Below are 26759 nucleotides of genomic sequence, written 5' to 3'. Positions count from 1 at the left end.
CTCTCAATAGGCTATGGACACACCCAAAGAATGGGATTTGTCACCTGAGGGCAGCCAGCAGGAAATATAGAGATTGGCCTCTGACCAGGTGACTTGCTGCAGACTAGAAGAGGCCAGGAAGGAGTATAAAGAGGCCATGTGGTCGATGCCATTTTGTTCTCAGCTCAGCACTTCATCCCAGAGGCAGCATTGCAGGGATTGAAGAGCCCGGAAGACCTGTGAACCCATCCTGATCGTAGGATGTGCAATAAGAACTTTTAAACCAGCAGCTGTAACATCTCTGCTAGAGCCTGCATCGAGAACTGGGAGATTCGGTGCATGTAACGTACTGTACTTTAATAACCTTACTCTCGTGCTTTTCTTTCTTGTAATAATAAACCTTTAGATATAGATTCTAAAGGATTGGCCCAGCGTGATTTGTGGGTAAGGTCCAGAGGGTAAATTGACCAGGGATCTGTGGCTGGTTTCTTGGAACCGGACAGAACTTGTTCGGGGTAGGTGGGATTGGGTGCTAGGACCCCCCACCTGTGTATGAGGCCCGGGGCCATCTGGGGCACGGATATTGCTGGGGTGTCGGAGGGGTTTTGCTCGGGAGACTTCAGGCAGGCAGCTGAAGCGCTCTGTGAGACTGGTTTGTGGCCTGTGTGGAGAGGTCGCCAGTCGGGGGCTGTAAGGAACCCCGGATTTGAGCAATTCGCCCTGAGTGGATGCCCTCAGCTGTGCCCAGACACGGCCCGGTCCGTCACAGATGGTTTATTAGATGATGAGCTTTCGTGGGCCAGACCCACTTCCTGTGAAAGGCTAGTTTAGGTAAGGAAAGAGCCTGGTTCACATGTCCCTGATAGTCTAGTGGTTAGGATTCAGCACTTTCACTGCTGAGGCCTGTGTTCAATTCCCAGTCAGGGAAGCCAGCCTCATCTGTATTAATGAAATCTGCCAAGTCTTTGCCCTTTTCCATCACAGGGAGGGCCAGTGGGCTGAGGAAAGGGAGGGGCTGGGGTGCCAGAGGCAGGCTCTCGCTGGGAGACACTCCTGGCACCCAAGCACATTTCTCAGGCAGCCCCTTCCCTGCGCAGGGGGCACAGGTCACACGCCGGGGTGAATAAGAGCTTGTGGGGACTGGCCAGGGCTTCAAGCAGGCAGCTCCCATTGGCCACAAACAAGCTTGGAGCAGTGACCAGGCATGAAGCCTTTTCCTCTACAGCTGAGAGACACAAAGGGCCCGCAGCCCCTAGAGCTCAGGGACCCGTAATGAGGCACCATGGCCCGTGTATCTCTTGGAAAGGCGCAGAAAGGGATTGACTGGGGGCAGGGAGAGTGGCTCAGGGGTTGTGCAGCTTGTTGCCCAGGTTAGGGGTGTGGCCAAAACACAGGCCTCACTGTGAGCAGGATTTGAACCTGCGCAAGGAAACCCTATCGGATTTCTAGTCTAACCACTTGGCCACCACAGCTGTGAGCGCAATAGTGCCCCAGGGCCAGAGAAACTGGTAACTAATCCCCGTGCCTAGGCCTCACCTCACCTGCCCCACAGAATTCACACAGCAAACCTGGCTCCCAGAACACAGGGGGAGCCTGGGGGCTCCTTGCTGGGCCATGGGGTGAAGCATCAAACCAGCCCCCTCCTGTGGGGCTGTGAGTGTTGCTGTCCCTGCTGTACAGACAGGGCCATAGAGCCAGGGAGAGATTCACTGAATGGGCCAAGGGCACTCAGCGAGTTAGAGACCAGCTCGGACCCCAGCGTCCTGTCCCACCCACCGACGTGCTGACTCCCTGGCTGCCAGGGGGCTGTTTGCATTGGCCTCTTTTGTTTTCTTTTCTGCTGGGAGACATTGGGACAGTGGGTCAGGGCGTCCCGCAGTTGCCATCTCCCTCTGTGCAGGTGCTGTCCAGAGCCCCGACTAGCAAACGCTGACACTGCTGTTAGGTCCAGACCAGAGGGGGTGTTTAAGGGTTATTTCAGAAGAAGGGTTTTCTCCCCAAATAACTGCATCTAAACGGTGTTTTTTATTTCATAATAAAGTATTTTGAAACAGCACCCGGACACGATTATGCAAATAGAGCGCGGGATATTTAAATCCCGGTTTCATTTACAATTTTGAATGTCTCCATTTGCATCCCCCTCCTGAAGGAGACTGCAAGTGTCAACATGTCCTGGGTGTTGCAACCTCCCAGCACTCACCTGATGTTCCCTCCCCGCTGCCTGAAGACGTTTGGGAGTCCTCCTGCGTCTCCTGGCACTGCAGGTCATCAACATTGTCATCCTGAAGCTGCAGCCGCTGCTTCCCAGGTGTCTCCATCCCAGACTCCACAACTATCCCTGGAGACAGGGGCTCCCCACACCCCGGGATTCGGTCCAGTTCCTCACAGTATGCACAGTGCTGCGGTGCTTCCCCAGAGCGGGACCTGCCCTCACGGGCCCTCACATACCCCTCCCGCAATTCGTTGACCTTGGGTCTGACTTGGTCTAGGATTTAGGAGGGGGGAGGTGGCCTTTCTCTGCAAGGCCATCAGCCATTGGGCCATATGTTAGATAATTTCATGGAGGTTAGGTCCATAAAAGCTATTAGCCAGGGGATAAAATGGTGTCCCTGGCCTCTGTTTGTCAGAGGCTGGAGACGGATGGCAGGAGACAAATTGCTTGATCGTTGTCTTCGGTCCACCCCCTCTGGGGCACCTGGTGCTGGCCACTGTCAGCAGACAGGACACTGGGCTAGACGGACCTTAGATCTGACTCAGTATGGCCGTTCTTATGTTTTTATGTTTATAAATGTCTGCATTCGTCCATCTGGACTGCCGGGCCTGCAAAGACCCCCCCCCCCCCTTGGATCACAGCTCCAAGAGGGTCTTTATCTCTGGCCCAGACACTGACAGTGCCTGGTGTGTGCTGCCCCCTGCTTGGTCCTGTGATGTGTCCCTGAAGGGGTCTCTGGGGGTTGTACCTGTGACATGGCTCTCCAAAAGGAAGACGTGCTCGATCTTAGGCAAAGGACCCAGAAACAACACTTTACGGCAAAAAACACAAGGACGGCTCTTGGTCCGCATCCCTGGGCCACACAGAGTATCCAGAAGTCACTTCCCCACCTCTCCCTTGGCTGCTCTAGAGCTTAGCCCAAAGTCTGATAAACTCTACTCTCCCACCCAACAACCTCTGGGACTCCTCTCCTGCCCAGCTCCTCACACCATGCAGAGTGCAGGGCAGCCACTACCCCAGCGTCACCACTTCTGGTCTCTGCCTAATAGCCAAGAAGTTCTGCTTTACCCAAACCACACAGGCACCCTCTCGCCTCTGGCTAGCCTCATGGCAGATGTAGGATTTCCTCACTAATTTTCCCAGAAACTTTGCAGGCAGGCATTGGTGGTATAGTGGTGAGCATAACTGCCTTCCAAGCAGTTGACCTGGGTTCGATTCCCAGCCAATGCAATGGGAAGGGAACAGGCAGCCTCCTGGGGGAGATCTTATTTAACCCTGAGCAACAGGCACAAGAGGGTCCCACAGCCAAGGGCTCCCTCTCACGGCTTTTCGTGGGGAGCAGCTCAAACAAAACTAATTCGGCTACTGTGGGGTCTGCATGGGGCTTGTACCCGTGACCTGGGCATTATTAGCATCAAGCTCTAAACAGCTGAGCCAGCAGGCCCATGAGTAGCCCCACAATAGAGGGAAGAGAAGAGTTTCCCTGCTATTGGGGAAAGCCAGCCAGGCCAAGGCCCTTTTAGCCCCTGGGTCTGTGCAGGCTGGAGCCTCCTCTTACCAGTTTTCTGGCCTATTTCCTGAAAAGCTCACAGTCTTGTGCCTATTTCTCTTTCCCTGTCCATAGCAGGCAGCTAAAGGAGGGAGACAGGGGTCACCACAGCAAACATATCTGTGGCCAGCACAGGGTTTGAACCCAAGACCTTGGCATTACTAGCTTCAAGAACTAACCAACTTTACTAGCCAGCCAACCGAAGCACAGTTCACAAATAGCCCTTTTAGAAAGGCACGTCCAGCAGCTGAAGGGCTGTCTCTGCAGCTGCCAATGGCTCTTCTCTGACAGGGCCACTAGCGACTCACTGTGACGTGGGCTGGCCAGTCCAGCTGGTTTGACATTTGGTCAAGGTGGCTGCTGGCTGGCATGGCGCACTGAGACCCAGGGCAAAGAGGCAGCTGGACTCTCTTGCTATCAGCATCTTACCTCCCAGCTTCTGACCTGTCAGCAGCAGCCACAGCCCCTTTCAGGCCCTGGGTCAGCCCAGCAGTTTCATGGGTGGCCAGGGGAGGCCTCTTCTGTGTCCCAGAAGGACCTGGGAAAATGTGAGCAAAGGAAGCAACAGGGCACCACCGGGAGTTGAACCCAGGCTCTTCCATTTAGCAGGAGCAAGCTAAGCCATGGAGCCCCCCTCAAGCTGTTGGGTGAAACTGCTCTGTGGTCCCAGACAACACCTTTGACTCCCAAAGTGCAGCAATTTCCTTCCAGCCCTGGCTGTGTCTGTGGCTGAGCTGCACAAAGGAAGATACAAGATCCCTGCTGGGGTCTTTGCCGGATGAACATACCTGAGGAAAGAAGCTGGAAGCGCAACAGACACACAAAAGGGGACGAGGGACAGTTTGAGTCGCACATAAGGCTGGTGGCGCAGCTCAGCCAGGGACCTTATCCACTCACAGAGCTTCACAGCTTCTCCACGCTCCAAACCCCACCAGGCAAACTGCCCCATGGGCTTCACCCACACCATGCTCAGGGCCTGGGGTTTTTCTGTCCTTTTGCCCAACCAAATAACTAACCACCCCACTGCTCTGGAGTCTCTGCCTCTTATGGGCCTTCTCATCCTCAGGTCCACTTTATCTCCAGACAGACCCTGCTCTGCCACAGGCTGTCACTCCTAGGCCTGCGAGAGCCAAATGTGCCTCTTCATTCTGACTTTGAATACCTGGGCTTTTAGCACTCAGATCTGCGTCTTACACCAGCATTTGCTAGTACAGAGTCTGAACAACTTCTGCAGAGAGGGAGAGAGCAACTGTGGAGCATCCGCACTAATTGTTTCAGAGACCAGAGGAATGTAAACTCTTTTCCTGTGAGAGAAACTGTCACCCCAGGTGGGACTTGAACCCACAATCCCTGGCTTAGGAGGCCAGTGCCTTGTCCATTAGGCCACTGGAGCACACAGAAAAGACTGTCAGGGAAAGAAATTCTCCCTTCTAAATCTCCCTTCTTCAACTTTTAGCTCCTGATTAAGCCCCTTTGAAGAAGCCAGATACACAGGAAGAGCTGATCACACCCCTCTGAAAATCAACTTTCCATGGGTATCTGTAGCTGGCTCCGAGTCATGGGCCTTGACGTCTCGTCTCCCTCCCGAAACCAGTGAAGTGTCTCCCACCGCTGCAGCCTCCTGAGGCTCTATGGCCCTGTCTGTACAGCAGGGACAGCAACACTCACAGCCCCACAGGAGGGCCCCTGGCCTAGCAATGTGGCCCCCTGAGCAGCCTCTGATGTTCCCTGCTTGAGCCCCAGAACCAGCCCTGAGTGAGGGGGAGCAGCTCACACATGTGAAGGGGCTGGCCAGGGGCAGGACATGAGCCTGCAATGCAGCAGTGACATCACAAGGAACTTTTGCAGCACCTCAGCTCGTTGGAATAAGTAGGAATAAGACCCTCCGGAAAAGGGCACTTTTTCCGGAGGATCGGGGCCAGTGTAGACGCTCTTTTCCGGCTTTTCTAAAAGCCGGAAAAAAGCGGCGGACATTTTTATTTAAATGCCGCGGGGGATATTTAAATCCCCCGCGGATTTCCCTACGACGACTGGTGAAATTTACATGCCCCTTCCGGAAAAGGGGCCAGTGTAGACGTAACCTTTGTGTTTCTCCCTGATGTTCTCACGTCTGCTCCCAGCAGCTGCCAAGCTCTGCCTAGTGGCCTCCGGGACTAAAGGGAGGGAGTCTCAGGATGGGGCCTCAGAGAATGTGGATTCCCTGCTTCTGAGAAAGGAAAAGAAACCTGTTCTACTCCCTGCGCTGGCTCTAGGCTGAGGTAAATCGACTCAACACACCTTGGCTGTGTCTACACTGGGCCACTTATTCCGGAAAATCAGCCACTTTTCTGGAATAAGCTGCGAGCTGTCTACACTGGCCCTTGAATTTCCGGAAAAGCAACGATGCTCTACTGTACAAAATCAGCTGCTATTCCGGAAAAACTATTCTGCTCCCGCTCGGGCATAAGTCCTTATTATGGAACACTCTTCCGGAAAAGGGCCAGTGTAGACAGCCTACTAGTCTTTTCCGGAAAAAAGCCCTGATCGCGAAAATGGCGATCGGGGCTCTTTTCCGGAAAAGCGCGTCTACATTGGCCACAGACGCTTTTCCGGAAAAGGGCTTTTCCGGAAAAGCAGCCTGCCAATGTAGACGCTCCTTTTCCGGAAAAACTGAAAAAGGAATAGTATTCCGTTTTAAGCATTTCCGGAAATTCATGCCAGTGTAGACACAGCCCTTGGTTGTGAAGCTATTGCCTTGGGCGTAGGAGCAGCACAAGTGAGAGGCTAGACCAAGGTTCACTCAAGTGGTTTATTTTTTGTGGATCTTCCCCTCCTGCAGCCTTAGAGACTCTGGAACAAAAAAGACACATGAGAAGAACCCAACTTTCTTTCCTTGGCTACGTCTACACTGGCATGAATTTCCGGAACTGCTTAAAACAGAATACTATTCCGTTTTCAGTTTTTCCGGAAAACGAGCGTCTACATTGGCAGGCTGCTTTTCTGGAAAAGCCCTTTTCCGGAAAAGCGTCCGTGGCCAATGTAGACGCGCTTTTCCGGAAAAGAGCCCCGAGCGTCATTTTTGCGATCGGGGCTTTTTTCCGGAAAAGACTACTGGGCTGTCTACACTGGCCCTTTTCCGGAACAGTGTTCCGGAATAAGGACTTATGCCCGAGCGGGAGCAGAATAGTTTTTCCGGAATAGCGGCTGATTTTGTACAGTAGAGCATTGTTGCTTTTCCGGAAATTCAAGGGCCAGTGTAGACAGCTCGCAGCTTATTCCGGAAAAGTGGCTGATTTTCCGGAATAAGTGGCCCAGTGTAGACACAGCCAGCGTGATCTAGCTCAGGTTTCACTCAGGGGTCTTTCTGCATGAGACAACCCCTGCGCTGCTGGGTTCTTCTGCCCCTCATCTATGATGCTGCCCACTTGGGGTAGCACTTGCCTTAATACTTGTAGAAGGGTCAATCTGGACAAATCAACATTTCTCAGGCACCGTTCCCTAGCTCAGCTGGTAGAGTGGACGGCTGGAGCGTTTGCTTGTCAAGTCACTCTTAGGTTGCTCGTTGGACTCCTGCTTGAAGACGAGAGCCTTTTCCCTAGAGCCCAGTCTGAGCACAAGGTGGTTGCCTTGGGTCCATGTTTTCAGAGCCTTGAACTGACAATAAGATTGTGGGTACCAGCTGCCAATCACATTTCCTGGGCTGCACAGGCCTTGAGACCCTGGAGGGAAATGGGGAATGGCTGCACTTTGGAATTCAGAGATGTTGTCTGCAACCATCGTTTAGCACGGTTTTAGAGACACTTTTCATTTTTCAGAAGAGGCTTTTCCGACATTTGGCCCATCTACAGAGTCTTGTGCCTGTCCCAGGGAGGCTCCTTGCAGTCCAGGAGAAGAAGGGGGCTCTGGGTGGAAGGAAAACAAGCAACGCTGGTCCCAGGGGGCAGGAGCCAGAACTCCAGTTCAGCCTAATTGAGTCACTGCTGGGTCATGTAGGTGCCACGGTGTAAGGGGCAGCTTGCAGGCCTCTGAATCCTGCAAGCTGAGTTCAAATCTCAGTGGGACGGCTGGGCTTATTGCTGCAAAACCCTCCCACTTCATGTGCTTTGGCTTCTTTATCTGCAGGCTCCCCAGAGAGAATTTCGTGTCTATGCTGTGGTCTGTCTGGCTCAGCGGGTGGGTGAGATGGGCTGGGCCCTGGAACTTACAAACTGGCCGGAGCTTGCTGCTTCCCCGATACCCTCCTGTGTGGTCCCAGCAGCTGCCAGGCTCTGGCTCTTGCCCCCCTGGCACTAACAGGTGCCTCCATCTAAATTCTCTTTTAAATTGGTCTCTATGGGCCCTCTCAGGGCATTTTTCTCCTCAGCAGCACACAAGAGAGAAGCTGTCACCAGTGGCCCTACAGAGCAAAATGAGCTTTGCCTGACCCCTCAGCCTGACTCCCTACTTGGCCCCATTCCCGCCTCCCTTCCTGGGCTGACCCAGTGGCCGAAAGGGGCTGTGGCTGCTGCCGACAGGGAAGAAACTGGGAGGCAAGGTGCTGGCCACCAGCCACCTTGACCAAGCCTCAAACCAGCTGGACTAGCCAGCCCACGTCACAGTGAGTCGCTAGTGGTCTTATCAGAGAAGAGCCATTGGCAGCTGCAGAGACAGCCCTGCAGCTGCCGGAGGCGCCTTTCTGAAAGGGCCATTTGTGAGTTGGGGGTCTGATAGGTCAGCTAGATCAGTTGGTTAGAGTGTTGGCTACAGAGATGCTTGCTGTAGAGACGGCCCCTCCCTGAGACACCAGCCGCCTGTCTCTCATTGTGTCATATGCCCCTTGGGGAGTCTGCTTGCTCAGGGCTCCAGGAGCCTCCCACTCCTGTAGGGAATGACACAGCCCTGTTCCCTCGCCCAGAGCCACTCCCAGCCCGTGTGAAACAGGAGGGCTCATTGAACATCTGACACAGCACAGGGACCCAGGCAGGCAGCAGGGGCTGCGGGTGAGGAGTGAGGGCACCAGAGGGGGCAGAGAAACAAGTAGCACCAAGACTCTTGCCACCAGGGTCTGGCCACCCGACTCCTTGCCCAGGCTGCTGGGCCCCCGACCACTTCAGCTGCCAGGTCAGCCCGGGAGCTAAGGCAGGAAGGAGCAAGTCAAACTGTAGGGGGCAGGAAACACCAGTCTCGCCTTCCTGGGGCATCATGTTTGTGACACGGCTGCCAAACATCCTGGACAGTTAATAATGAGCCAGACGGGTTTGTTGGCAGCTCAGTGTGTGGAGCCTTAGATGAAACATTTAAAGGTCCCTGGCTCAATCCCAGGCTTTGCCATGTCTCTCGGTGCAGCAGGGCCCTCTGCTCCCCTTATCATGCTCGTGCCCTGTGACATCCCCTCATCCATCTTTGCAGCAGCCCATCTTTGCTTCTAAACCTCCCTCAGAGTGGCTGCTTCTGCTTCCTTGGCTAAAGTCCCCTCCCCCTGTGCGTGTGGCTGGCAGGGATTGCTAGAGGGATCCATTTACATGTAGCTTCACTGAAACCCCCCTCACTGGCCTGCGCCCAGGTCAGTCCATGTGTGTTAAAGGGCCTCAGGGAGCACGGAGCAGAGGGATCCCCTTGACACACACACACAGTCCCAGCCCCAAGCCTCCCCCATATCCCAGATCTCTACCCTCCCACATCCTCACCCCTGCCCTGAGCCCCCCCCCACTCTCACACACTCCCCAAATCCCTGCCTTGAGCCTCCCACACTCCACATTTTAATTTCTTACAGGTACTGTCCTATCACAACCCCTCCCCCAACTTCCTGCCTTGAGCCTCCCCCTCCCTCCTGCCCAGCCCAAGGGGTGGTGCCCAATAGAACAGGCCCTGTAAGAAATGTGTCACTTTCACCCCTGGGAGCAGCTCAGCCATGCAAAGGGGCTGCCTGGGGCAGGACATTAGCCCTGGAGGGCAGGGGTGGGTGTGGCAGTGACATCACAAGGGCCTTTTGCAGCCCCTCAGCTTATTGGCTAAAGGAGGTTGGGAGGTGATGACCTCACAGAGAGTCCATGACAATGGCCAGGTGGGACAGGCTGCAGGGCAGGGGCCATCTCAGAGACCCCCCCCCCCCGCCCCCATGGCTTTGCTATAGGGAGTCTCCTTGAGATCTGCCCTTGAGGCCTTTTCGGAGCCTTCTCCTTTCCCACGACTAACTGACCTAGAAGGCCGACGTCTCTGTGGAGAAGGGAAGAGCTTCCAAGAAGACCATTGTGCATGTAGCAGGGGAATTAGCTCAAGTGGTAGAGCGCTCGCTTCGCATGTGAGAGGTAGTGGGATCGATGCCCACATTCTCCAGTGAAATTTCCAATTTTTCTTTTTACCAGCAGATCCAGCCAGGGGGCTAAGTGGCTCCAGTAGCCCCCCCCCCACCCCGCCCAGCCCTGGTCCCCACTTCCTACTTGCTCTCCCCAAAAGCCAGCCACGTTGGGACAGAGAGCTGCTGGACACCAGCCCTCCTGGGCCAGACAGTAGCAGAAGCACTGGAGACAGGTTGCAGGTGGGGCAGAATTAGCTCCATTGGAAAAGTGCTGCCTTTTTCGCATGAGAGGTAGCAGGATTCATTCCCATCTTCTCCCACCGGCTCGCTGGTGCTGAGGGGCCGGCCCCTTTCCTGCTGCCCCAACTCTTATTCCCACAATGCACTTTGTGCAGGGGCCGCTGGTCTTTCTGCCAAGGTGCGTGGCTGGGAGCCAGGACTCAGGACCCTTCCTAAAATATACAAATCCCTGCCCCCCCATGACCCTCTGTTCCACTCACACTGTCTGGCTGCTGCCCACATGGAGCTCAGGGGCCAGGTGGGTGACTTGCCTTGCAGCTGTGACAGCATCAGACCCCTGCCACCCGCCTGCTCAGTGTGGAGACCAAGCCCAAGGGTGGCACCTGGGATGTGAGTTACACAAAAGCCTCTTGTCTCTTGTTCCTTATCCAGTTCCCAACATTGGCTGCAGATGTGTAGCTCAGTGGTAAAGTGTTTGACTGCAGATCAAGTGGTCCTTGGTTCAAATCCAAGTGCCCCCTTAGAAAATTTCCTTCTAGTTGAAATATTTTCCTTTCCAGTTCCATCACAATGTAGCTTTACATTGCTTGAGGTTCTTGACATTAATAAGAACCCTTAATGCAGAGCTACTCAAGTTTGGAAGCCCTGGTGGCCACAATGAATGGCATTTCACTAGGATGGATAGGGCAGGTGTCCTGAGCTGGTGTATTCTAGAAGCTGGGAATGGGTGACGGGAGGGATCACTTAACAAATGTCTGTCCGGAGGATTCCCACTGGGCAATGAGATTGGCTGCTGTTGTGAGACAGGATCCTGGGCTAGTTGGGCAACTGGCATGGCCCAGTCTGGCTGCTTTGATGTTCTGTTTGGTTTCTGTTCTTGTCCCCTCTGGACAATGGAAAATGGACCCATGTCCTGAAGGGGACAGAAAGTGGCCTGTGAAAGGCTAGTGTAGGTAAGGAAAGAGCCTTGTTCATGTGTCCCTGATGGTCTAGTGGTTAGGATTCAGCACTTTCACTGCTGAGGCCTGGGTTCAACTCCCAGTCAGGGAAACCAGTTTCACCTGACATCTGCCAAGTCATTTATCTTATCTCATTGTAACAGCAGCTGTGACCCAAGAGGTTCACTCAGGGCCCCTTTCCCACCTCTCCCTCACTGCCAAGACAGCACCTGCCATTTTCACAAGCTCTTCAGAAGGGGCAGAGCTGGTGACTCAAACTGCCCCTCCCCTCTCCCATGTGGGCACCCCTGCAGGAAGCTCTGTGGCACACACAGCACTAGCCCAGCGCAGTGTCAGGTCGGCACAAGATCCATTGGTTCAGTTTTGTTGTTGAAGGAGACAACCCAGAACTGGCTCCAGCCCCCACTCAGTTACCTGGGGAAACGACCCACCAGGCCTGGGCCCCTCGGAGAGGCAACGATTCCCCACTGGCCAGGGCAGAGCCTCCCTCTGACACAGTCATGGAGCCTTCTCCCCCTGGCCCTGCCTCCCCCTTCGCTCAGCTCTCACTGCTCGGTGCTGCCAGGGAGGGGCCTCACTGTGAGAGCCGCCTGGGCAGGTTCCTGCCACAGAGAGACGCCCCAGAGCAGGACGGATGCTCAGACCGGCACTGAGTGTTGCTCAGCGCTGGGGTGAGACAGGGAAGGAGAAAAGGGTCTAACGGTGCCTGCAGCCTTTCAGAACAGCCCCCGGCCCCACCCCAAGTACCAACCCTGCTCAGGATCCCCAAGGGCACTGACACAGATTTCCTGGCACAGGACAATCCCAGGCTTCGGTTCTGCCGGCCAGAGTTTTCCCCTCTTCTGTTTCCTGTCAGCTCCCTATAAAACACCTCACAACGGTAGATGAGGGTGAGTGGGGATAAACCCAGCTGTGCTGTAGAGCGGCTGTTAGGTGGGGAAAGAGAGGTGCTCCCTTTGCCTCCCGAGCAACTCACACATGTAAGAAAACTTTGGTTGAATACTTTTGCATAGCTGTCAGGATGGCCGAGTGGTCTAAGGCGCCAGACTCAAGGTTCTGTCTTTCCCTCAGTTGGGTGTTCTGGTCTCTGAATGGAGGCGTGGGTTCAAATCCCACTCCTGACATTGCTTCATTTTTATATCTAGAGAAGTGACCTCATTTCAATGACTCCCCTGACGTTGCAGGAGCCCTTGCTCAGCATTTCTCTCAGGCTGCATCTACACAGCAGCGTTCCTTGGGAATAACGGCCATTACACTGCAATAACAATGGGAGCGTCTACACAGCGATTCCATTATTCCGACTTCTGGAACGCTCCATCCAGACCAGTGGTCTGAGGAGACAGGAGGTTTCCAGGCTGCAGACAGACAAGCCCACAGGCAAAGACAAAATGGAGTCGTTGGGACTTCAGCCCAGCAGGGTCTCTGTGTGGCTCCCAGACCTTTTGTTTCCCGTTTCCAGGGGCAAACATTCAGCAACACTCACAGGCCCCACAGGAGGGGGCTGGTTTGATGCTTCACCCCACGGCCCAGCAACGAGCCCCCAAACTTCCCCTGTTCCAAGAGCCCAGTTTGCTGTGTGAATTTTGTGTGGCAGGTGACATCAGGCCTGGGCATCGGGATTATCTGCCAGTTCCCCTGGCCCTGGGACTTTGCTGTCTTCACATCTGTGATGGCCAAGTGGTCAAAGTGTTGGACTAGAAATCCAATAGGGTTTCCCTAAAGAAGTTCTAAGCCTGCTCATAGCGAGGCCTTTGCTTTGGTCAGTCCCCCTGCTAGTGTAACTCTTCTGCCAGGTAGTGCTGGCAGCAGCCAGGCCTGGGTTCTATGTCTAGGGGTTTCTCTTCATTCATCTCACACAAAAGTGGCTTGAGCCCCCACTCAGCAGCCTGGGAAATCCACCCCCCCGTCCGAGTACCTAGGGGAGGTGATGCTTCCCCACTTGCCAGCACAGAGTCTGAATGTAGAAAAAAAAATCTTAATGAAAGAGGGTGAGAAGTAACGTGGCATTCGCCTGGGAAAATACCACAAGCAGGGTTCAGAACCAACCCACAAATAAGTCTCGGCTCAAGTGGCTTGAGCAATGTCCTTTGCCAGCAATGTAAGTCCAGCAATGTATGTGTCCCATTCACATGCCCAAACTTTCTCTGTACCTCACTCCCAGTTGCTGCCCTTGCTCAGGGCAAACAAGAGCTCAGGCGTGATTTTCAGAGCTCACCTCCCACTCTTGGAGGGAGTGGGCATAGGAGGCATCTCACCCTCTCCCCATGAGGAATAGACCCTCTTGTGCAAGAAGGTAGTATATGGGCAACAGGGTTTTTTTCATGCAAGAAACCCCTATGGCTAAAATGGCCATCAGAGCTTTCCAGCACAAGAGAGTGTGCACACTGCCACGGACATTCTTGCCCAAAAGCACATGGCAGTATGAACGTGCTCTTGCACAAGATGTTTTGCGCAAGAACTCCTGCACAAAACAGTTCTTGTGTAAGAAGCCTGCAGGGTAGATGTAGCCAGGGGGTGTTTGGGTTTGTTACCAGCACTGAGCTTTGTACAACAGCCCAGGGAACATTGTGAAAAGCCAAAACCTTCCAGCCCTGGGTGTCCCCGGCCAGCCTGCGAGTGGCACAAAGGTTCCTGGCCGTGCTGGCTTTGGGTAGTTTGAAACTAACCTCACCAGCTCAGGTGAGGTGGCTGAGTGGTTAAGGTGATGGACTGCTAATCCATTGTGCTCTGCATGCAGGGGTTCAAATCCCATTCTCATGGGGTGTTAGCAGCTTTCTCTCTTGCCTCTCCCAGATTTCTCTTCAGTACAGTGCTAGTCCCTCCTGTACCCCTGCCTGCCCCAGCCCCTCCCACTGCAGCCTGGGGAAAGGGGAAATCTCCACAGAGACACTCCCAGATGGGACCCTCAATCCCTTCTGCCCTCAAGGGGAAACCTCACAAAGGAGATTCCAGGCAGCCAGGCCATGGGGGTCTCTGAGATGCCCCAGCCCTGCAGCCTGTCCCACCTGGCTGTTGCATGGACCCTCTGTAAGGTCACTGCCTCCCAGCCAATGAGCTGAGGTGCTGCAAAAGTTCCTTGTGATGTCACTGCTGCCTCCCAGGGCTCATGTCCTGCCCCTGGCCAGCCCCTTGGCATGTGTGTGCTGCTCTCCCTCAGCCCCCCTCACTCAGGGCTGGTTCTGGGGCTCACACAGGGAACATCAGAGGCTGCTCAGGGGGCCACATGCCCCCAAGGTCACCTTTTCAATGTCAGGGCAAGCCAGGATCTATCCCATCCCTTCCCCAAGACCCCACCCCTTTGCTGAGCCCCTGCCCTCCCCAAACCTTTCCATGGACTCTTGGTTACTAATGGACACTCGCCACTAATGACATAATCACACCCCAGCCATTTTGCTAGGGCTGCAGCTGGGGAGAAAAGTTTAATTTAAATCATTAAATGATTAAGCATTTGAACTGTCTCATGTTAGTTGATCAAACTTCATTTTAAATAAAGGAAAACATTACGGCCAACACAAAAGGTTTCGGTGCCACACCCCTAGAGACTCTGCAACAAAAACAACACATGAGAAGAACCCAACTTTCTGCCCCTCCCAGATCAGCAATGTCATCTACTTGGGGGAGAAGTTGCCCTGAGACTTTCAGAAGGGACAACCTGGACAAAGTACGGTTTTTCAGGCACCCTTTGATAGCTCAGCTGGCAAAGCAGAGGACTGTAGTGTGTGTTTGGCAAGTGATCCTTAGGTTGCTGGTTCAACTCTAGCTTGATGGAACCATTCTTTTCCCTCCAGCGTGGCCTTAGCAGAAGGCAACCAAGGTGATTACCTTGGGTCCATGTCTTCAGAGCCCTACACTTCAACTGACAAAACGATTGTGGGGAGGAGCTCCCAATCACATTTCTTGGGCTGTGCAGGTTTTGTCCACACACAAAAGTTCTTTTGGAGCAATGGCCGTTATTCCACAACAACAATGCAAGAGTCTGCACCGGAACCGGCAGTTTCCCACCACGTCTCACTTGAGAAGATGCAACTTGTTCCCCTTCCTCTCACCTCACGTCTCCCTTGTCTCTGTTCCCTTCAAAGGTCTCCTCTGCCTCAGGACCCACCTTCTCAGGGCGCTGCCCCTCTGCCACTGGGCTGGGAGTGGGAGACTCCACAGTCTCTGCACTTGGGCTGAGAAGTCTCACTGGGACTCGTCTGTTGATGGCATTTGTCAGCCTGATGGCCAGCCGGATCCATTCCGTAGCGCTGCCCGAGAGGGAGCTTTCCCAATCTCCATTGGTATTTCCTGGGGCTTTGTGTAGGGGGATTGGGCTTGGCCATCTTCTCTGCTGGAAATGCCTCTTCTTTGGAAAGCAGCTCCCAGGAGTTCATGGAACTTCTTCTTCTCAGCTTGGGAAAGGGACAAGCAAGGGGCGACGGGACAGGGGTTTATGTGATGATGACAGGGGTGCAGAAAGCAAATAAGAAATTATTTTTTGCCTACTTAAGAACCAGGGTGACAGAATGAAACTGGTAAGTAACCAAGTTAAAAAGGAAGCATTTTTGTGCTCAGTGGAACTCCTTGCCAGAGGATGTTGCAAAGGTGAAATCTACAAGGTGTAAGATCCACATCTCCAAACCCCACCAGGCAAACTGTCCCATGGGCTTCGCCCACACCATGCTCAGGGCCCGGGGATTTTCTGTCAGTTTGCCAGACCAAATAACTAGCTCGCTGCCCACCCTGCTCTGGAATCCCTGTCTCTCATGGGCCTTCTCATCCTTAGGCTCCGCTTTGTCTCCAGACAGACCCTGCTCTGCTACAGCCACCTCCCTCTGGCTGTTACTCCTGGGCCTTCTGGAGCAAAATGTTCCCCTTCATTCTGACTTTGGATACCTGGGCTTTTAGCACTCACACCAGCATTGGCTAGTGAGGGGCCTGAACAGGTTCTGTGGAGCAAGGGAGAGAACCACTTGGGAGCATCCTTGCCAACTGTCTCACAGAGCAGAAGAAGGTAAGCTCTTTGGCAGTGAGAGAAAACTGTCACCCCAGGTGGGACTTGAACCCACAATCCCTGGCTTAGGAGGCCAGTGCCTTGTCCATTAGGCCACTGGGGCACACAGAAGGCAACCCCAGAGTCAGAAATTCACCCTTCTAAATGGCCCTTTTTCAACTTTTTGCTCCTGATGAAACCCCTTTGAAGAAGCCAGATACACAGGAAGGGCTGATCACACCCCTCTGAAAATCAGCTTTCCATGGGTATCTGTAGCTGGCTCCGAGTCATGGGCCTTGACGTCTCGTCTCCCTCCCGAAACCAGGGAAGTGTCTCATCAGGGAGCCGCGCTGGTGCTCACACTGCTCCTGGGGAAGGGAATGGGTCCCACAGTGGCTGGGGCTGGGTGGGGAATGGCTGGTTGTTACTGAAGGGGAAGGATAAAACACAGCTATATTGCCGAGGGCGCGGGAGGCCGGCCTGGTGACGCCCTGGGGGAGCTCTGCAATGTGACCAAGGCAGCAAGTGCAGAATCTCCCTCGGCAAGCGCAAGAGGCTCCGAGCGGCCTGGTCTGAATCGGGCTGGACGGCCCCTCTGCGGGAGTGTCTGAGCCAGACACTAGAGTTACAGGCACGTCTCTCGCACCCAGAGAGGTCCTGTCACAAGCTCCCTGCCACTCTCATCATGCAACAGGGGCAGGTCCAGCCTGTTCTGTGAAAGCTGCTCTGGAAATCAGAGAGCAGCTAAGAGCGACTGCAGTGGGATTCAAACCCAGAACTGTTGAATGATTGGCCTAACGCACACCAAGCACCACTGCTTAGACACCCAACATGCTTTCTGCTATGCCACGGAGCCCCAAAGTTGTGGGCTCTGGAACAAGGTGAGTGGGGCAAGTGAGTCTTTTGCAAGCAGCAGAATTAGCTCAAGTGGTAGAGTGCTTGCTTAGTATATGAGTGGCAGTGGTGTTGATACCCATGTTCTCCAAATGCAGCTCAGTTCTTATGCCTTATTTTAAGTGTTAGGGTCTCAGTGGCCCCCTCCCTCTTCCTACCTGCTTTCCCAAAAGAGACAGACCTGGCTCCCCTTTCTTTTCCCCCAGCAATTGCCATGCTGCAAAGCAGAGAGTGGTGATATCCAGCTCCACAAGGCATCAGGCTCTGTGGTGCAATGGAAAGCATGTTGGACTTTTAAGCTGTAGTGAATAATATGAGCCTAGCTAGTTATTCAAAAGTTGTGGGTTCAAGTTCCATGAGTGTCACTTTAGCTCATTTCCAGGGCACCTTTTACAGGCCAGGCAATCCTTAGGCTGACATGGGGGTGGGCTTGAGTCCAGATAGTTCCCAGCAGACCCCAGTGAGGGTGGAGGGAAGGGCTGGTCCTTGGGGCTGAGGCTGGGGGTGGTTCTGAAAGGCTGCAGGTGCCGTTAGAGCATTTTGTCCTTCCCTGTCTCCTACCAGTGCTGAGCAACACTCAGGCTGTGTCTACACTGAACGGCTCTTCTGGAAAAACCTACGCACATTTTGAAACTCAATTTGTGCAGCTTTTTCTTCTGCTTTTTTTGGAAGAAGCTTTTCTGACATTTGGCCTGTGGACACTGGGCAAGTCACACAAGGGAGGCACCAGGCAGAGCCGGCCCAATACACCAGCCTCCCAGGGCAGGGGAGGCCAAGCCACAAGCCTCCAGCAGCTGCCTGGCCTGATTCATCTCCCTTCCCCAGGCTGGCACCAAGGGGCATTCTCAGCTGATGTCACCCCACTCTGTCACGTGGGAGTTGGGCTCATCAACAGGTTGGTCAGCAGCAGCTGCACGTACCTGGGCACCCAGGGGAGCAGCAATAAGAGCAGAACCTGTGTTTCAAATCAGGGACCTTTTGCATGTTAGGCAACTGTGATAACCACAGAAACAGAAACATACTTTGGCTCTGGTGGAACTTGGCTGACTATTCTGTTCCTGGCTCTTTCTAACACCCTGCTCTGCAGGGGAGGGAATGCACCTTGTGAACACTCCACCTCTTGTTCTCAGGGAAGCCACTAACCAGAGCTGCAAGCTCCTCATTTCCTCACCAGCCCCTTGAGATTTGTAGCTCAAAGCTGGAACTGCTGTGGCAGGAGGTGAAGCTACCAGGGGACAATCAGCAGGAGGAGGGTTATTTTTTCTCCTCCCTTGGCTGATGTAGCTAGAACTGAGGAGAAGAAAATCCTCTTCCCTTCTCCTCAGAAGATGGAAATTGCAGTTGGTTCTCCTGAAGCTGGACCCCAGGACTAGACTTTTTCTTTCCAAAGCCTTAGTGAAAGCTGAGAGCCAATTGCTTGCAGACTGAGAATTGAAGAAGAGCATCGCCGAGCATCAGGCTTGAACTCATGACCCAGAGATTAAGAGTCTCACACTCTACCAACTGAGCTAGCGAGGATATATGTGACAAACCTTCTCACACCCCCATCACAGCATAGAACAAGCCAAGTGTTCTCAAGTGCCTGACTCAAGGCTCTTTCTTGCCCCTAATGGGGGGTTCTGGTCTGTGAGGAGGTTTAAGCTCAAATCCCCCTCCTGACACACCCACTTCTTTCCCCACAAGGAACGGCCCCATTTCCATCTCTCCTGTGACAGGAGAAGGGGCCGGTTTCAGGATTTCTTTTAGTGCAGCAGCAAGGGGAGATGGAGGGAATTCAAGTCCCTTTGCAAGCTTTGTTCTCATGGCACCAAGTGTGACAGGAGGGGTGTGAGCTGGGGATCCTGCCCCCCACAAGGGGCATTTGGTTGCACCCAGGGGCAGCAAGAATTCAGGCCCTCAGGCCAATGTTTGGGGACAATGTGTGAGCCCTTCCATGAGCATTTTCTCCTCCCACTGGGGAAGGCAGCTGGGCAGGACCAGTCTGCAGCCCACGTCCCTTTCAGCCCCAGGTGCAGGAGGTAACAGAGAGGGAGGAAAGTCCATGGCCAGAGCCTCCTCCCAGCAGTCTGGCCCTGCGCAGTCTGTGCATGATGGAGCCTCCCCCAGCAGGATTCTGGCCTGTTCTCTGCAAAATGCTCAGCCTGTTTCATTTTCTGCAGGAACGAGTGGGATCCATGCGCCCTGTTCCCCAGTGACAAGTGTGTGTCCTCTCCCCCCTTTCCACAGACACAGCAGGCCAGGGGGATAAGCACAGTAGGCCAGGGGGCTAACACCCTTCCTGTTTGACCTCCTATGAAGTTGTGGTGAAAAGCGACTGGGCCCCAGCCCTCCTGGGCCTGGCCGTGGCAGAAGCACTGACTGGAGACAGATTGCTGGTGGAGCAGAATTAGCTTAACTGGAAAAGTGTAGCTGGCCCAGGGATCTGGACCAAGAGCTGTCCTCGTGTTTTTTGCTGTAAAACGTTGCTTCTTGGCTGTTTGGCTAAGACTGAGTGATTCCTGCGTCTCAGAGAGGATGAAAAGCAGTGAGAGGGAGACCTTGGCTGCAGGATCCACTTGTGCCCATTTTCCGAGAGCAAAGTAGAACCTTGCTGCTTCCTCCCCACATCGCATTGGCTGGGAATTAAAGCCAGATCAACTTGTTGGAAAGCAGCTATGTTCACCACTACACGACCAATGCATGCGGCTGCCGCTTGTGGGAAAATTAGGGAGGTGGGAAAGTGGCTGCTCTGCATCACCCGGGGATCCGGCCCAAGAGCTGTCCTCGTGTTTTTTGCCGTAAAGCGTTGCTTCTTGGCCATTTGGCTAAGCCTGAGCATTTCCTGCCTCTCAGAGAGCCATGTCACAGGCACAAGCCCCCTCTGGCCTTCCAGGGACACGTCCCAGGACCAAGCAAAGAGCAGCAAACGCCAGGCACTGTCATGGTCTGGGCCACAGATAAAGTCCCTGTTGGAGCTGTGGTCGAAGGAGGAGTCTCTGCAGGCCCTGCAGTGCAGGTGGTGGAATGCGGACATTTATGGCCCAGTGGCTGATGGCCATATATGCGAGGTACCACCTGCTCCTGCAGACAGTGCTGCCAGGTGCTAAGTTCCCAACACTGGGCTGAACCATACAACCACTGCTGGGTGTAACTCAGTGGTAGTGTTTGAGTGCCGATTGTAGAGGTCCTTGGTCCAATGTCAAGTGCCCCCTTAATAAGTTGATTATCCTAAGTGAAACATTTGCACCTCCAGGTGTGTCAGTCATGGATTCCTATTGTACAGGGATTCTTAAAATGTCAGCAAACCCCTCATGTGTTCTTGTGCCAATGCACATAAACCAGGCAGACGGGTCCCTCAACTGAAACCAGCTCAAACCTGCTGGGTGTCTGGTTTCTATTCCCATCAGTTGAGCAAGGCTGAGATCTGAACGCCCATTGGCTGTTCTGTACAGAAGAACAAGAACCACGTCCAGCTGGAGAGGAATTGCTGTGATCAATCTTCTGGAACTTGATTCAGCCAGTCTAACTAAGACTCACTAAATCAAACCCAGAGCACACCCCACCCCCACCAGCATCCTGCACTTCTGCTCTTTGCTCCCTTTGGCTTCCTGCTGTGGGGACATGGCCAAGCTCAGCTGAAGGAAGCCGACTCCAGGTACATATTGAGGGATGGTAGGAAAAGCAGACACATTGGTCAGGCACCGCTGGTTTCACACACACTCAGCCTCACCTACAGCTGGGAGGCAGTTTGCAGTGAGCTGAAAAGAAACTGGCTAACAGAACCAAGGCTCAGGATATTTCTGGTTCCAGATGTGCAAACAGCTGGCAGCCAAGCTTGTTGCCATTGTTAGGAGTGTGACCAAAACACAGGCCTTACTGCGAGCAGGATTCATGCCTGCATAATGAAACACTTTTGGATTTCTAAGCCAACTGCTTAACCACTTGGCCATCCTTACTACGGGAAAGCTTCACCTATATTTATCTGTGAACAAAAAAAATGTTACTTGATCTTTGGCCAACTCAGATAGCTACAGGGCAAAGGAATTATCTCTTAATTCTGTGCCCTCTGGAAAGGACCAACCTAAAGGAGGCCGGGCCCCCACCTGGGGTCTCCAACCCAGACTGTGAGACCCAAGGGCTTACAACCCAGATGATCAGTGTTTGCTGCACTTTTTCCTCCCCTGAGCAACGCTAAATCTCAAGGCCAACTCTACAGTCCCAGCGACTGGGGGAGATGTGCATGTCAGAGCCTCTGCCCACTGAGCTGTAGCCTTCTGTGCCCAGGGAGCCAGACACCGCCAGGGGAAATGGGAAATGGCTGCACTTTGGGAGTCAAAGGTGTTGTCTGGGACCATAGAATAGATCAGTTTTAGGTGCTGGCCTGTAGAAGGCACCATGGCTTAGCTGGCTAAAGTATCTGTTTTGTAAACAGGGGATCCTGGGTTCAACTCCCAGTGGTGCCTTGCTGTGGCCTTCACTCACATTTTCCTATGTCCTCTTGGGACACAGAAGAGGCCTCCCCAGCCCACGCATGGAACTGCTGGTTCAGGAAAAGGCTGATTTGAGAGGCTGGTTTGGGAGAAGGAAACCAGAAACCTGGAGCGGGTGCAGAGGTGACTGGCACTGGCTGGGCAGGGCTCTGACTCCCACTGTAAGTCCCTGGGTAGCGCACACTGGCCAGTGAGTCCTGCTCCATGGTCGTCCCAGTGCTCGGTCTGTGAGAGACGCGCCTGTAACTCCCTGCTGGGAGTGTGGGCCCTGCCCTGCCTGGTGGGGGAGGGGACAAACACAGGCCGGTTGACAGGGGCTCTGACACTCCAGCATCGGGGTTGTCCAGCCTGTCAGCCGGATTCAGACCAGGCCGGTCGGAGCCTCTCGCGCTCACCAAGGGGAATTCTGCACTTGCTGCCTTGGGAGCCAGGGTCACATTGCAGAGCTCCCCCAGGGCTGTCCCACAATGTCTCCTGCCCTCGGCAACGTGGCTGCGTTTTATCCTTCCCCTTCAGTGACAACTGCCCATTCCCCGCCAGCCCCAGATCCTGTGGGACCCACTCCCTTCCCCAGGAGCAGTGAGCGCCAGTGCGGCTCCCTGCTGAGGCTGCGGCTGTGGGAACAAGCCCCTGGCTTTGGGAGGGAGACGAGATGTCAAGGTGTTGAGTTTCACCTATGGCTAGTGTGGGGGTGACTCACACTCTGGGGGCAGCTGGAGATGCATCCTGAGAGCTGATTTTCAGAGGGGTGTGATCAGCCCCCCCTGTGTTTCTGGCTCCTTCCAAGGGCTTGAATCTGGCACCTAAAATTGAGGAATGTGCATTTGGAAGAGCAAATTTCTGTCTCTTTCTCATCCTTGGTGTCCCCCAGTAGCCTAATGGAAAAAGCAGTGGGTTCAAGTCCTATTTGGCTTGACAGTTTTGATGTTTCCCTGTAGATGTAGAGTCTATTTGGCTTCCTCTTTGCCATGTTATCTGTGAGATGTTTCAACACTGGGCAAGTGTCCTCAGGAATTGCCATTTTCCCCGGGGCAGGACCCCTCAGGAGCAGACAGTGACACTGGTGTTAGGCGCAGACAGGAGGAGGGTGTTTCCTAAAAGCTGAGGTGTGCACAGTGAGGTCACTTGCAGAGATGCTGACGCTGGCGTCTCTGTATGCGCCTTGGCACCTGTTACCCATCGGTACCTGCCACGTCTCAACCCCCTGTCAGCACCCAGACAGAAGGCCAGTGCACATGGAGCCAGCGACCGTAGCGAGGGAGGCAGCTGCAGCACAATTCCAGGCCTGGGGCACATTGAACAACTGTTTGAAATATTTTTAAAACAAAAAATATGAAAAACTTTAGGCTCCATCTGCACTGCAGGCTGCTTGCCCAAGAACTGTTTTGTGCAAGAGTTCTTGTGCAAGAGCACATCCACACTGCTATTCGCTTCATCCCCAAAGCAAGGCAAGATAGCTTAGTTGTTTGGATGTTAGTTTACTAAATCCAGGGTAATGAGCTCAATCCTTGAGGTAACCATTGAAAGATCTGGGGCAAATCTGTCAAGGATGGTTCTTGGAGCTTCTGTGAGCACAGGGACAGGACTAGCTGACCTCTCAAGGCTCCTTCCAGCTCTATGAGGTGGTTTATCTCCTTATAAAGAGCATGCATGGACAATCTCTTGTGCAAGAAAGCTCTAATGGCTGTTTTAGCCCTCTTTTCCAATGGTTTACTGCACATTTTCTTGTGCAAGAATGCACATGCAGGGTAAACACTCGGCTAGTTTTTGCACAAGAACAGCCATTCTTGTGCAAAAAGCCCACAGCAGAGACCATAGACATGCAGTGTGAAAAACCTCACAACAACAAGCCCACCCCAGCATGTTCTACTGAGATTTGAACTCTAACTGCAGAATCCAAAGTCAGGAGAACTGCCCCTTACACCATGGGGCCAACATGGTACAATATGTGGGGGTACCTGGGATACTCAGTTTTCTGGCTGGCCTCTGCACTTCTGGTTTCCCTCCTGCTGCTTCATCTCTCTGGCTACGACTACACAGCTCATTTATTTTGGAATAAGCTGATCTTGAATAGTGATTACAAAATAGCTTATTTCGAACTAGCACGTCTACACTGCAGGGAAACCTCATAATAGTCCGAGGCAGGCTCCCCAGTGTAGATGAGCTACTTCGATTTAGAGCCCTGGGAAGAATAACTCAGAATGGCCCTGGGGAGGGGCTAGTTCAAACTAGCAGCAGTGGCGCAGCTACACAGGCCTTATTTTGAAAAAGCTAATTTGGAACAATGTAGAATGAGGTTTGCAGAAGTCGGTTACTTCAGAATTATTTCAAAATAGCGGAATTGCTGCGTAGACTCTTGCATTGTTATTGTGGAATAACGGCCATTGTTCCAAAAGAACTTTTGTGTGTGGACAGAACCGGTGCAGCCCAAGAAATGTGATTGGCAGCTCCTGCCCACAATCCTTTTGTCAATTGCAGTGCAGGGCTCTGAAGACATGGACCCAAGATAACCAGCTTTGTTGCTTTCTGCTAAGGCCAGGCTGGAGGGAAAAGAATCCCTCCTTCAAGCTGGAGTTGAACCAGCGACCTAAGAATCACTTGCCAAACACACACTAAAGTCCTCTGCTCTGCCAGCTGAGCTATTGAAGGTGCCTGTGCAATGATAGTTTTTCCAGGTTGTCCCTTCTGCAAGTCCCAGGACAACTTTTCCTCCAAGTAGATGTCATTGCTGATGAGGGGCAGAGGAGCACAGGTGCTGTCACAGGTACTTCACATGCAGACAGACCCCCTGAGTGAAACCTGAGATAGATCCATCCATATCACAGCAAAAGGAAGAAAGTTGGGTTCTTCTCATGTGTCTTCTTTGTTCCAGAGTCTCTAGGGGTGTGGCAACGAAACCTTTTGTGCTGGCCGTAATGTTTTTCCTTTATTTAAAATGAAGTTTGATCAACTAACATGAGACAGTTCAAACGCTTAATCATTTAATGATTTAAGTTAAAATTTTCTCCCCAGCTGCAGCCCTAGCAAAATGGCTGGGGTGTAATTATGTCATTAGTGGCGAGTGTCCATTAGTAACCAAGAGTCCATGGAAAGGTTTGGGGAGGGCAGGGGCTCAGCAAAGGGGTGGGGTGTTGGGGAAGGGACGGGATAGATCCTGGCTTGCCCTGACATTTAAAAGGTGACCTTGGGGGCATGTGGCCCCCTGAGCAGCCTGTGATGTTCCCTGTGTGAGCCCCAGAACCAGCCCTGAGTGAGGGGGGCAGAGGGGGAGCAGCTCACACATGCCAAGGGGCTGGCCAGGGACAGGACATGAGCCTGCAAGGCAGCAGTGACATCACAAGGAACTTTTGCAGCTCCTCAGCTCATTGGCTGGGAGGCAGTGACATCACAGAGGGACCACGGCAACAGCCAGGTGGGACAGGCTGCAGGGCTGGGGCATCTCAGAGACCCCCATGGCCTGGCTGCCTGGAGCCTCCTTTGTGAGGTTTCCCCTTGAGGGCAGAAGGGATTGAGGGTCCCAGCTGGGAGTGTCTCTGTGGAGATTTCCCCTTTCCCCAGGCTGCAGTGGGAGGGGCTGGCACTGAACTGAAGAGAGAGCTGGGAGAAGCAAGAGGAAGGGCTGCAAACACCCAATGAGGATGGGATTTGAACCCATGCGTGCAGAGCACAATAGATTAGCAGTCCATCGCCTTAACCACTCGGCCACCTCATCTGAACTGTTGGGATTTGTTACCAATTACCCAAAACCATCACTGCCAGGAACCTTTGTGCCAGTCGCTGGCTGGCCAGTGACACCCAGGGCTGGAAGGTTTTGGCTTTTCACAATGTTCCCTGGGCTGCTGTACAAAGCTCAGTGCTCGTAACAAACCCAAACACCCCTTGGCTACATCTACCCTGCAGACTTCTTACATAAGAACTGTTTTGTGCAAGAGTTCTTGTGCAAAATGTCTTGTGCAAGAGCATGTCCACACTGCCATGTGCTTTTGTGCAAGAATGTCCGTGGCAGTGTGCACGTTCTCTTGTGCAAGGAATCTCTGATGGCCATTTTAGCCATAGGGATTTCTTGAACAAAAAAACCCTGTTGCCCATTCATACTACCTTCTTGTGCAAGAGCTCTTGCACAAGAGGGTTTATTCCTCATGGGGAGAGGAATAACTCTTGCCCAAGAAGCCCTCTTTTCCTACGTTTTGCCATAAATTTAGTTGCTCAAGAACACGCGTGCAGTGTAGATGCTCCTCAAGTTTTTGCACAAGAACGGCCATTCTTGAGCAAGAAGCCTGCAGTGTGTATGTAGTCCCTGGGTGCCCAGAGACAGGCTGTCTAGTCACAGTCTGGCTCGGCGCGCGCTCTGCAATGGGAAGATGTCCACGGAGCAGGCAGATGGCAGCGGCACACGGCTCTGGTGGGCCCAGCATCCAGAGGAGCGTTTCCGATACGAGTGTTTACTGACAGTGTCCGTCTCTGGTCTGATTTCACAGTGTGGTGAGACACTGGCACCCACAGCAGCATGGATGGGGTGGCTGGCGGGAGTGGCTGGCGGGCGGCTGGTAGGAGCAGTGGCAAGTGGCCAACGGAGTGGGTGAGCCTCATTTGCATATCTAATTAGCCACCATTGTTGTGGAAGAGGCTCTTGTGCCAGAAGGAGCATCTACACAGCCCCCTCTTGTGCAAGAAAACCCCTCTTGCGCAATGCCGCTATGCTTAGCCTCATTTGCATATTTCTGGCTCAAGAACCTGCCAGCGTAGACATAGCCCAATTGTTTTCACTGTCAGGGGGCTCAGTGGCCCCTCCCTCTTCCTACCTGCTCTCCGAAAAGAGACAGACCTGGCTCCCCTTTCTTTTCCCCCAGCAATTGCCAGGCTGCAAAGCAGATATCAGGGACAGCAAAGCCAGCCTTCCATGTGGTTCTGTGGTGCAATGGAAAGCATGTTGGACTTTTAAGCTTTGGTGCTCACTGTGTTTTAGGTCAGTTATTCAAAGGTTGTGGGTTCAAATCCCACCAGAGTCACTTTAGCTGCTTCCTCATTTCCAGAGCAGCTTTTACAGAACAGGCAATCCTTAGGCTGACACCAGGATGGGCTTTAGTCCAGACAGTTCCCAGGAGACCCCAGCGAGGGGGGAGGCAAGGGCTGCTCTGAAAGGCTGCAGTTGCCACCAGACCCTTTTGTCCCTCCATGTCACCTACCAGTGCTGTGCATCACTCAAGCTATGTCTACACACACTGTTCTTCT

At 53.4% G+C, this 26759-nt stretch overlaps 10 non-coding genes across 10 annotated transcripts; 7 read left to right on the top strand and 3 right to left on the bottom strand.

The window, feature by feature from the left end:
• Positions 1–835: 835 nt before the first annotated feature.
• On the top strand, positions 836–907 carry TRNAE-UUC (transfer RNA glutamic acid (anticodon UUC)). The gene has a single exon. It is a non-coding gene; the product is annotated as a tRNA-Glu (tRNA).
• Positions 908–3349: 2442 nt separating this feature from the next.
• On the top strand, positions 3350–3421 carry TRNAG-UCC (transfer RNA glycine (anticodon UCC)). Its single transcript has one exon. It is a non-coding gene; the product is annotated as a tRNA-Gly (tRNA).
• A 1639-nt stretch (positions 3422–5060) lies between these two features.
• On the bottom strand, positions 5061–5133 carry TRNAR-CCU (transfer RNA arginine (anticodon CCU)). The gene has a single exon. It is a non-coding gene; the product is annotated as a tRNA-Arg (tRNA).
• Positions 5134–9961: 4828 nt separating this feature from the next.
• On the top strand, positions 9962–10034 carry TRNAA-CGC (transfer RNA alanine (anticodon CGC)). Its single transcript has one exon. It is a non-coding gene; the product is annotated as a tRNA-Ala (tRNA).
• Positions 10035–11214: 1180 nt separating this feature from the next.
• Positions 11215–11286, top strand: TRNAE-UUC (transfer RNA glutamic acid (anticodon UUC)). Its single transcript has one exon. It is a non-coding gene; the product is annotated as a tRNA-Glu (tRNA).
• Positions 11287–12210: 924 nt separating this feature from the next.
• Positions 12211–12319, top strand: TRNAL-CAA (transfer RNA leucine (anticodon CAA)). The gene is made up of 2 exons: positions 12211–12248; positions 12274–12319. It is a non-coding gene; the product is annotated as a tRNA-Leu (tRNA).
• Positions 12320–16215: 3896 nt separating this feature from the next.
• On the bottom strand, positions 16216–16288 carry TRNAR-CCU (transfer RNA arginine (anticodon CCU)). Its single transcript has one exon. It is a non-coding gene; the product is annotated as a tRNA-Arg (tRNA).
• A 5138-nt stretch (positions 16289–21426) lies between these two features.
• TRNAT-UGU (transfer RNA threonine (anticodon UGU)) lies at positions 21427–21500 on the top strand. The gene has a single exon. It is a non-coding gene; the product is annotated as a tRNA-Thr (tRNA).
• Positions 21501–25157: 3657 nt separating this feature from the next.
• On the bottom strand, positions 25158–25239 carry TRNAS-GCU (transfer RNA serine (anticodon GCU)). Its single transcript has one exon. It is a non-coding gene; the product is annotated as a tRNA-Ser (tRNA).
• Positions 25240–26431: 1192 nt separating this feature from the next.
• Positions 26432–26536, top strand: TRNAK-UUU (transfer RNA lysine (anticodon UUU)). The gene is made up of 2 exons: positions 26432–26468; positions 26501–26536. It is a non-coding gene; the product is annotated as a tRNA-Lys (tRNA).
• Positions 26537–26759: the final 223 nt, after the last annotated feature.

Source organism: Pelodiscus sinensis, chromosome 31, assembly GCF_049634645.1.
Source record: "Pelodiscus sinensis isolate JC-2024 chromosome 31, ASM4963464v1, whole genome shotgun sequence".
NCBI lineage: Eukaryota > Metazoa > Chordata > Testudines > Trionychidae > Pelodiscus > Pelodiscus sinensis.
The sequence above is the reverse complement of the archived record's forward strand: the minus strand, read 5'-3'. Positions and strand labels throughout refer to the sequence as shown.